This window comes from Ictidomys tridecemlineatus, chromosome 5 (assembly GCF_052094955.1).
Source record: "Ictidomys tridecemlineatus isolate mIctTri1 chromosome 5, mIctTri1.hap1, whole genome shotgun sequence".
Lineage (NCBI taxonomy): Eukaryota > Metazoa > Chordata > Mammalia > Rodentia > Sciuridae > Ictidomys > Ictidomys tridecemlineatus.
This window is the reverse complement of record NC_135481.1, coordinates 186,491,726-186,501,451: the sequence shown is the minus strand read 5'-3', so window position 1 is coordinate 186,501,451 and position 9,726 is coordinate 186,491,726. Positions and strand designations below refer to the sequence as shown.

The 9,726-nt window shown below is 35.6% G+C and overlaps 1 long non-coding RNA gene across 1 annotated transcript; it reads right to left on the bottom strand.

Annotated features, from left to right (window-relative positions):
• Positions 1–3,149: 3,149 nt before the first annotated feature.
• On the bottom strand, positions 3,150–9,521 carry LOC120886672 (uncharacterized). Its single transcript, XR_005729750.2, has 2 exons — positions 8,659–9,521; positions 3,150–4,653 (listed from the first exon to the last, which is right to left on the bottom strand). It is a non-coding gene; the product is annotated as an uncharacterized LOC120886672 (long non-coding RNA).
• Between the last annotated feature and the right edge of the window lie 205 nt (positions 9,522–9,726).

The following is a 9,726-nucleotide window of genomic DNA, read 5'->3' as shown; positions in this document are numbered from 1 at the left end:
GACAGCAGAAGAGATCACCTGGCTCACAGAAGAGCCTATATGGATTTCTCAGTGGCCCATCTCAGGGGAAAAACTTAAGATAATTCATATGTTAGTTGAGGAATAAATTCAGGCTAGTCATATAGAATCAACACCCCCATTTTTGTTATTAAGAAAAATTCAGGTAATTGGAGGTTACTACACGATTTAAGGGTAACAAACCATGCAATTCAGCCTATGGGATCATTGCAGCCTGGACTTCCTTCTCCTACAGCAATTTCTTTAAATTATAGCTTAATGGTAATAGATCTAAAAGATTTTTTTTTTCAATAAGGTTGCATACTGAGGATTGTGAAAAATTTGCTTTCAGTGTCCCAGCAATTAATTTTAAAAGACCTGTTAAAATATATTTCTGGAAGGTTTTGCCTCAAGGGATGCATAATAGTCCAACTTTATGTCAAAAATTTGTGGGTCAAGCGATAACTCCTATAAAAAATAACTTTCCTGATGCATATATTATTCATTTCATGGATGCTATATTATTGGCTCATGGTAATCCAGAAGTACTTTCAGAAATTTTTACTCAGTTAGAGACTTCACTTACAGCAATGGGTTTGTGCATTGCTCCTCAAAAGATACAAAAGATACCTCCCTTTCAATATTTAGGTCAGATAATTCAAGGATGTACAATCCGTCCTCAAAATCTACAGATAAAGGTTTAGGAGTTATGTACCCTTAATGATTTTCAAAAACTATTAGGAGATATAAATTGGCTGAGGCCATCCTTAAAACTAACTACTTCTGATATTTAAGTCCTTTATTCCAGATACTACAAGGAGATCCTTCTCCAACCTCTCCTCGTCTACTGACAATAGAGGCTAGAACAGCTTTAAAAAAAAAAAAACTTTGAAATTGCAATTAAAAATGCACAGCTTACCAGAATTAATCCCCAAGAGCTGGTATATTTATCAATATTTCCAACTGCTCATGCCCCTACAGGAGCCATATGGCAAAGATTGGGAGTTATTGAGTGGATTCATTTAGCTCACTCTCCCCAAAAGACATTAATTCCTTTTCCCATACTCTATTGCTCAATTAATAATTAAAGATAGAATGAGAGTTTTACAATTAATTGGATCTGAACCTGATATTATAATTATTTCATTTTCTGTTCAACAAAATAATTGGCTTTTTCAAGCTTCTAGTTTATGGCAAATAGATTTTGCTGATTTTTCTGGTCACATAGAAAGTCATTACCCTCGTGATAAAATTATTCAATTTGCATCAATAACACTGCTTATTTTTCCAAAGATTGTACATGCCCAGCCCATAAGATGGAGCCCTAACAGTGTTCACTGATGGTTCAAGCTCAGGTGAAGCAGGTTTTTATAACCATATTCACACCGAGGTTATACAAACCTCATATGCTTCTGCCCAAAGAGCAGACCTACAAGCTCTCATTTGTGCCTTAAATTACTTTACAAATGAGCCTATTAATATTTATTCTGACAGCTTATATGCAGAGTTACCAAAAATATTGAAACTTCAGTTATTGGATATACCTCATCACAAGAGCTATTTAAATTATTTCATAATCTACAAAAGGTGGTGCAAATGCGAAAATGCCTATGTTTCATAGGACACACGAGCTCACACTAATCTTCCAGGACCTTTAACTTCAGGTAATGACAAAATTGATAAATTGGTAGCTGTTTGTCAATAGATGTCTTCATATGATTGTGCACAAGCTTCACATTCTTTACATCAACAAAATGCTTCTAGCTTACGTAAAAAATTTAATATAACCAGAGAACAAGCTCGTCAAATTAATAGTCACTGCCCTAAGTGTGTTATTCACACTCCATCTCTGCCATCAGGGGTAAATCCCCATGGATTAAAACCAAATCAAATATGGAAAATGGATGTAACTCATATTCCTCAATTTGGTAAGCAATGTTATGTACATGTAATAGTTGATACACATTCCAGATTTATTTTTGCCACAGCACATACAAAGGAAAATACTTAACATGTAATTTCTCATTGCCTAGCAGCCTTTGCTGTGTTAGGATGCCCTTTACGGATTAAAACAGATAATGTACCAGCTTATGTAAGCTCTTCTTTTCAACAATTTTGCTAAGAGTTTCACATTGACCATAAAACAGAAATTTCTTATAACCCCCAAGGTCAAGCCATTGTGTAAAGAGCTCATTTATCTATTAAGCTACAATTACAAAAATTAAAAGGGGGCAATAGGTTTATGACTCCCCAAAATAGTCTCAACCATTCCTTGTTTGTTTTAAATTTTTAAAATTATGATGCAGAAAGTCACATTGCAGCTGAGAGACATATGTCTTAAACAGCAACAGGCCCTTTAGGCAGAGTTTTGTGGAAAGACTTATAGATTGGTCAATGGAAAGGCCCAGATCCAGTGATTATGTGGGGCAGAGGTCATGCTTGTATTTTTCCATAAGGTGCTTTCCATCCTATCTGGGTGCCTGAATGCACAATCAGACATTGAGGAGATAGAGCCAAGAATCAAGTGATTGAAAATCAACCTGGAGAAGCCTCCACTCAAAAGGAAGTGATATCAAAGAAGAATGAAGATGACTCAGCAATACTCAGCTGAGAAGCTGATCTCATGGGAAGACATGAAAAAGCTGACAACACATGCTTAGCGAATAATTCGAGTCCTAGGAAGGAATAAGACCCCATTGATGATGGTAGCTAGAGTGATTGCCCTGCTGGGATGTCAGGTAAAAGGGAGTCGAGCAGACACTTACCAGACATATTTCCCAGATCCCCCCTGCTACACCCAGCTGTGTGGACTGGAGAATCTATTCCAATGTTTACTAATGACTCATTCATGATGGGAGGATTTTCAGATATTCATATTACTCCTAATCATGTGACTAGATTTAAGTATTCTGGCTACAGTGCCCAATTACATTTGTGTTGGTCCCACGATAAATATGCTAGCTGTCTCAGAGTATCATTTGAGGAAAAGACAGCAATTGGGAGACCTAGACTGATTAATCATACTATTTATGGAGACTTAAAACCTTATACTAGATCAGTGATCAAAATGGGACTTTCCCATAACAAACTAGTCATTTTATTATAAAAACTCTTCATCCCAAGATTTCATAAACTGACTTCCAGACTACTCATGTATAATCAAATCAAGCCTTTATTGAAGCACACCGGTGGCGGCTGACCAGAACATAAAGCTCTTCCCCTGATCATCCCAGAACAATTGCAAGGGCACTCCTTATAAGCCTGAAAACTGCAAAAGGGATGTTCGGGGGGTCTAGCCAATGCAAGCAAGTCAGGTTACAGAAGTGGGACAGTGCAGTCAAGCGGAGGGAAGCCTAACCAATCACAGTTAGCCCAGTCACTCCAGTTACAGAAACAGAGCCCTGTTACCCTAGTTACAGAAATAATACCCCATTAGGTAGTTTTGTGTTCTTAAAGGTTTCTACAGCAAAAGGAAAAGAAAATTTTGCCCCAGTCATGACTCTTCTACTTGGCATGGTTGTTTTACAGGATGAAGTCATAAAACAAAATGGAGTTACATTTGCTCCTACTATCACATTCCCCAATGGTTTTAGTAGGTTTGATGTCAATCTTGTGTGCATCATTAGGCCTCAGTTTTTTTTCCCTATCCTTTTGTGTCTAAGGGACTAGACTGGGCTCGCAAGACCATAACTCTGATCTCACCTACATTTTTGTGTATATGGTTTAGGAGGGTTTTTAAGAGGCAGGGTCCTACAGTAATCCCAATCAAGAGAAGAACTAGGGGCCCAACTATGGCTGAAATGATGGTGGACAAGGGGACCATGAGAATAGGTTTTGGAACCAAATGCCTGAAGTTTCTAGTGCTTCATCTCTTTTCTTTAACCTATTTCTCACAAGCGCCAAACTGTTTTTTATTATCCCAGAATGGTTTGCATAGAAACAAGTTTCTCCTGGATCCATACAAAGTCCATTTAGTTTCAGAAGGAGACCATCTAGACCTCATCTGTTTTGTAAGACTATTTCTGTCAGAGAGTCTAGTGAAACCTTTAGGTTGAAGATTGACCTTTTTAGTTTTCCTAAATCTATATCTATTTGATAGATCAGGGACTTCCCAAACCAGCCAGGAGGGGAACTAAAATGGGGGCAGCCAGTCTATGTTGATAAATCAGTTGACCCTGGCCTTTTAATAAGTTCAGGTGTTTTTTTTCTTTTTACTCCATCAAAATAGTAGGTTACATAGTTCAGAGTTATTGACGGTTTGGAGATACAGGTGGAGTTCGAAGTGGGACCCGGGAAGCATAATTTTTGGTTAACAGGGAGTTGTCCCACTTATAAGTTGGGTTGTGGAAGCAAGTGTCTCTTTATGAGAGATCACCCAGGGTAATCTTGGGAGTAGTATCCCAGGTACATCTTCCTGAGCTAGACATATTGGTGAACATATATATTGACCATAATTTTTCCTCTAATATTAGGGACCTCCAACTGCCATAAGGGAAAAGGGCTATGACCGTTCTTGCTACTTCCAGTTTAAAGGGGGCGATGTACAGTGGGCAAGCAATTTGGAGTCCCTTTTTAGAAACTGAGTGGGTCAAGGAGTCCATAGTAAAAATCTGGTTCAGGAGGAACAGGATGTAAATTCACCTGGGGTAGGCACTTCTATGAGAGAAACAAAAAGACATGAGTACTGAAGTACGATTAATACAAAATAGCAGTTGTAGCATCTGGAACCTGAACATGAATATCATGAAAATGACAGAAATTAATAATTGTTTACCAGGAGGTAGAAGAAAGACCTGAGAAATTGTCCCCATAACAAGGCCTAACAAAGTGTAATAAGGCACTTTTTTAGGGGACATAAATCTTTAACATTGTCAGAATTATCAGGAATGTAGACACAACATTTAGTTAAATTAGTTAATGTCATCTGATTTTTGTACAAATACCTTTTTGGCATGACCTCTGTGTTCAGTAAAGATTCTTTTGCAATTTAGGGCTAGATAATTATATTAATAAACACTGATTACATTTACCTGTGTAGGAGTTTAGGAAGATCTGTAGGCCTTAAGCTGAATAAAAACTTCTGGCAATGTTTATTGATAGTTATCAGGCATTTTTGCCTAAGAATTTTTCTTCTGTTGTCTCCAGTCTTACTTATTTTGGGGGATGCTAACACTAGTGTACATTTTAAGTTACAATAAAATAACTGTTGTTTCTTTTTAAATGTCCATGAATGGTTGTGCTTTGGTTTTTGCTAGATGTTTAAGACCAAGCTGTTCAAACTGACCTTGTTCCTATCTATTGGTAAGAGTCAGCTGAGTTTCCTTGGAGGACATTCTTGGGGAACTTGTGAGCAGCATTTTAGCTCTGTTAGCGTCATCTGCATTAGGATGGGTCAAGGTCTTGATGACCATATGGCTTCCCTTGGAAGCATCAGGCATGTCACCCCTTTGTAATGACCCTCCCCTTTTGCAGCATGTACACTCATTGGTTTTTTGTTCTCCAGTGGTCTTATTAATCTCCCTTATTGGGAGGTTATGTGGCCCAGAGTTGCAAAGCTTTTCCCCCTGTCCTGGGTTCAGGCTGACTTAGAGGGCAAAAGCCAAATATTGGTTTTTTGGCCCCTTTATTTTAACCTTAATATTTAAATTTGGCCTTAGACATCCAGCAAGTCAGTTTTACCAGTTTTAAAGTATGCTGGGCTTTAACTTTAATCTTTATAACTTTACAGTTAATTTTTACATAGCATAATATCCTGATTTTATTTATTAATTTACATAATGCTGAAGATCTGCCTGAAGGCAGAAGATGACACCTTAGCATCACTGTATACCAACAAGGCAGCTTGCAGACCCTGAAAGCCCATTAGATTTTTAGTTACAAAAACTCTCTCTTGCCAGGTCCTCCTCTCTTGCTTTCTCCTTTTTCTCTCACTTTCCCTGTCTCTCATTCTCCCTCTCACTTTTTTCTCTCTCTTTTTCCTTCTCTTTCTCTCTCTCTTTTGCACTTTCCTCTCTCTCTCTCTCTCTCTCTCTCTCTCTCTCTCTTCTGTTTTTTTTAAACAAGTTTTTGTTTTTTGTTTTTTTTTAAAGAGAGAGAGTGGGAGAGAGAGAGAGAGAGAGAGAGAGAGAGAGAGAGAGAGAGAGAGAGAGAATTTTTAATATGTATTTTTTAGTTCTCGGCGGACACAACATCTTTGTTGGTATGTGGTGCTGAGGATCGAACCCGGGCCGCACGCATGCCAGGCGAGCGCGCTACCGCTTGAGCCACATCTCCAGCCCACTCTCTCTTCTGTTAATCAGACACTGTCACAGTAAAGGTCTTTTGGTTGCTCTAAATGTAGTGGTCACTTTTTTGTTATAATGAAAATACAAAGTGAAATTAACAATAGTAAAAACATATTTAGCTTGTATATAATTGTGAACCTTGACTGAATTATACATTATATTTTTATTTGAGATTACAGTTATCTTTTTAATAAAGTTAATTTTTGAATATAACTTTAAATTAACTGAAATCTGGCCTACTTGAAGTTATTTTGACATGCTGTAAGGTGGGAGGCAGAGCCTTATCTCAGGTAAGGCAGGGCTCTTCACAATCTTAGGAAAAGTGTTTTAGTTTTAAAGTTGATGTTTGTCTCTCCTTTTAGATATAATTTTATAAAGTTTACATATATTATTTTCTGACTCTGTATGAACGCTAGTAGCACAATAAGACATACATCTGAAACATGAAGTAAGGAAAGGCTGGGAGCCCTTAACATTTTTTTTTATGTGGAAAAGTGGCAAAATGTTTTATAATATTTAACCTTTAAATAGATTAGGCTCTTATTACTTTCTAAATTAAGTGTAAAATGTAACATAATATTTGGTTACAAGACATCAAATAATATAAATAAATTTCCAATAAAATCTATTATCTTTATAAGTTTAAATTACCATTACAGACAATTTTAGTTTGGAGAATACCAGCTTGATAAAATGTTTTTTTTTAAATCTTTTACCTTAAAGACTTTTACCTGAAAGATATAAACACATTTAATCTGTAAAGAAGAGTAATGTTCCACACTTTTATTGATGTTTTTATATTAACCAAGGTTAGTTTTTAAAGGAAAAATCTATACTTTGTAATGTAGGACAATACTTTAAAATAAAAGTTGCTGTATAGCCACAGATGTACAAATCTTAATTTCTCCAAGATTACTTCTTCTAGGGGATAAAACTTAACAGACATAATGTAATTAATATTTTTAGAAGTTTTTGTCATTTTAACATATAAATATATCAGTACATTATTATTTGTCCTTAGGGAACAACCTTGAATAGTTTTAACTATTTGTATTACATATATAACCAACTTAGTTACATATTAACCTTTTAATATTTGTCTTTTATGTATAGACATTTATATTACTTAATTAGACTCTTTTGTTCTTTACTTAGATGTATTATAATTATACTTTATCACATAAAGACTTTTTATCTGGAAACATTTTTTAAAATATATTTTTATATTTAGAACTTTTTAATAATTTTTTAATCCATTGATCCTTTTTTGTACTTTGAAATTTATGAATTTAGATAAATTAATCCATTTTAATAAGATGAAATATTTGTTATTTACAGTACTGTAATTGAAATACAGTTGAAACCTCTTGATTCCTTGTATGTAGAATTATACCTGTTGGGACTTTGTAATTTAGAGTAACCTTGTTTTTATAATAACACAAAATAATTTTAAACTTTCTTTTTAGTTTACCAATTTATAAAAACACCAACATTGTTTAAATATTTTACCTTCTGGAATTTAAGGAGTTAAGAGTACTTGGTATTATATTTAACAGTCAGCATTTTTAACTTTGTAAACCAATTAGATGTCTCTAACAAACACATCCATGATTAATTTCATGTAGGTTTAGATGTAATTTATGTATCCTTTTTTTAAAAAAACAAGGTATCAGACAAGTGCATTTAATAGTATTAGTAATCTTTTGTTGTTATTGAATAAAAATCCTAGAGAATGGATATCAGACACTTTATAGACATTATCATTTTAACAGCTATTTAACCATCTAGAAACAAAACTGTGCATTAGTAACTTTAAAGACATTTGTACTTTTATCTATTTTCCCAATTTGAATTGAATCTTTTAAATCATATTAACCAAAAGTATTTGGATACATTTTTTAAAAAATTTTAGGGCTGGGGATGTGGCTCAAGCAGTAGCGCGCTCGCCTGGCATGCGTGCGGCCCAGGTTTGATCCTCAGCACCACATACCAACAAAGATGTTGTGTCCGCCGAGAACTAAAAAATAAATATTAAAAATTCTCTCTCTCTCTCTCACTCTCTCTCCTCTCTCACTCTCTCTTTAAAAAAAAAGAAAAAAAATTTTAATTTATGAGCTTATATGTCAATTTTTTGTACCAAATATATGTAGACATGGCAATACATTCAGACAGACAGTACACTGGTGCACCCACACAAAGCAAACAGACAAACAAAAACTTTGTAGCTTATTTTTTAAAAAACCTATTAGATTGAGAGTTAGCCTTTGTAAGTTGGCCTTAGAATAAAGCAGAGTGTAATCAGAAAAACATATTAACCTAGGCATATTGGATCAAAATTATGAGTTTAACAAATATAAAATTTTAAAAGTTTTCTGACCTTTTTCCTGAGGTGGTCCTGTTCATGAAAGCTGAAAAGAGTTGAGGGAACATAGACCAATGAAGGGGGCTTATTTCTCCCTGGAGGAACTTCCCAAAGACGCAGCTTCATTGGTCTCCTTGGGAGAGTCCCCCAGGTTGAGGTCCCATTTTAAACTGTTCTTTTCTGGTTTCTTGGATAGCGGCCACCAACTTTTAACCTGACATTAAAAAATTTTAGACCATTTTTTAATAGTTGGGAGTTATTCATGCTTGCAAATACTGAGAGACAAAAGCCAAATTTTCTAGACAAAATTATGCTTTTTGTTATACAATTTAGGAATAATAATTTTATAAAACACTTTAGTTTTAATCTGTCCTCTATAGGAACTGACATGATTTACCCAGTTGGCCACCTGGCCCAGTTCCTAAATGAAGACAATCTCTAGAATGCCCTTTTTCTTTTTACCTTTAGCTTTTACTTTTGACAATTCTTTTGGTTCTGTTGGCAGCACTTTACATTTTAATGCAAGCTGTAGTGAGCACAGTATAAACAGTTTTAACCATTTTTTTCTATTAGAAACAAACTGAGGTAGAAATTAACACAGAACACATAGGGAACAAACAAAAACAAACCAACAGACAAAGCCCTGAAAATTGTTAAGAAAACAAGTTAAAGGGGTCCAGGTGGAGATCTCTGTAGCGCTTCCTTGACCCATGATGTTGGTGGAGAGAAGGAGTCCTGATGAAAGAAGAGCAGTTATGAGAACAAGAAAAGGGCCCGTGCCCAACACTCGGACAGATAAACACAAGACAAACAGACACGGGACAAATGACAAACAGCAAGAAGACACTGGAGAAACAACAAACAGCAGAACAGACACAGGACAAGTGACAAACAGCGAACAGACACAGGACAAATGACAAACAGCAAGAAGACACTGGAGAAACAACAAACAGCAGAACAAACACAGGACAAATGACAAACAGCGAACAGACACGGGACAAATGACAAACAGCAAGAAGACACTGGAGAAACAACAAACAGCAGAACAGACACAGGACAAGCAACCATCGCTGAGGTCACACA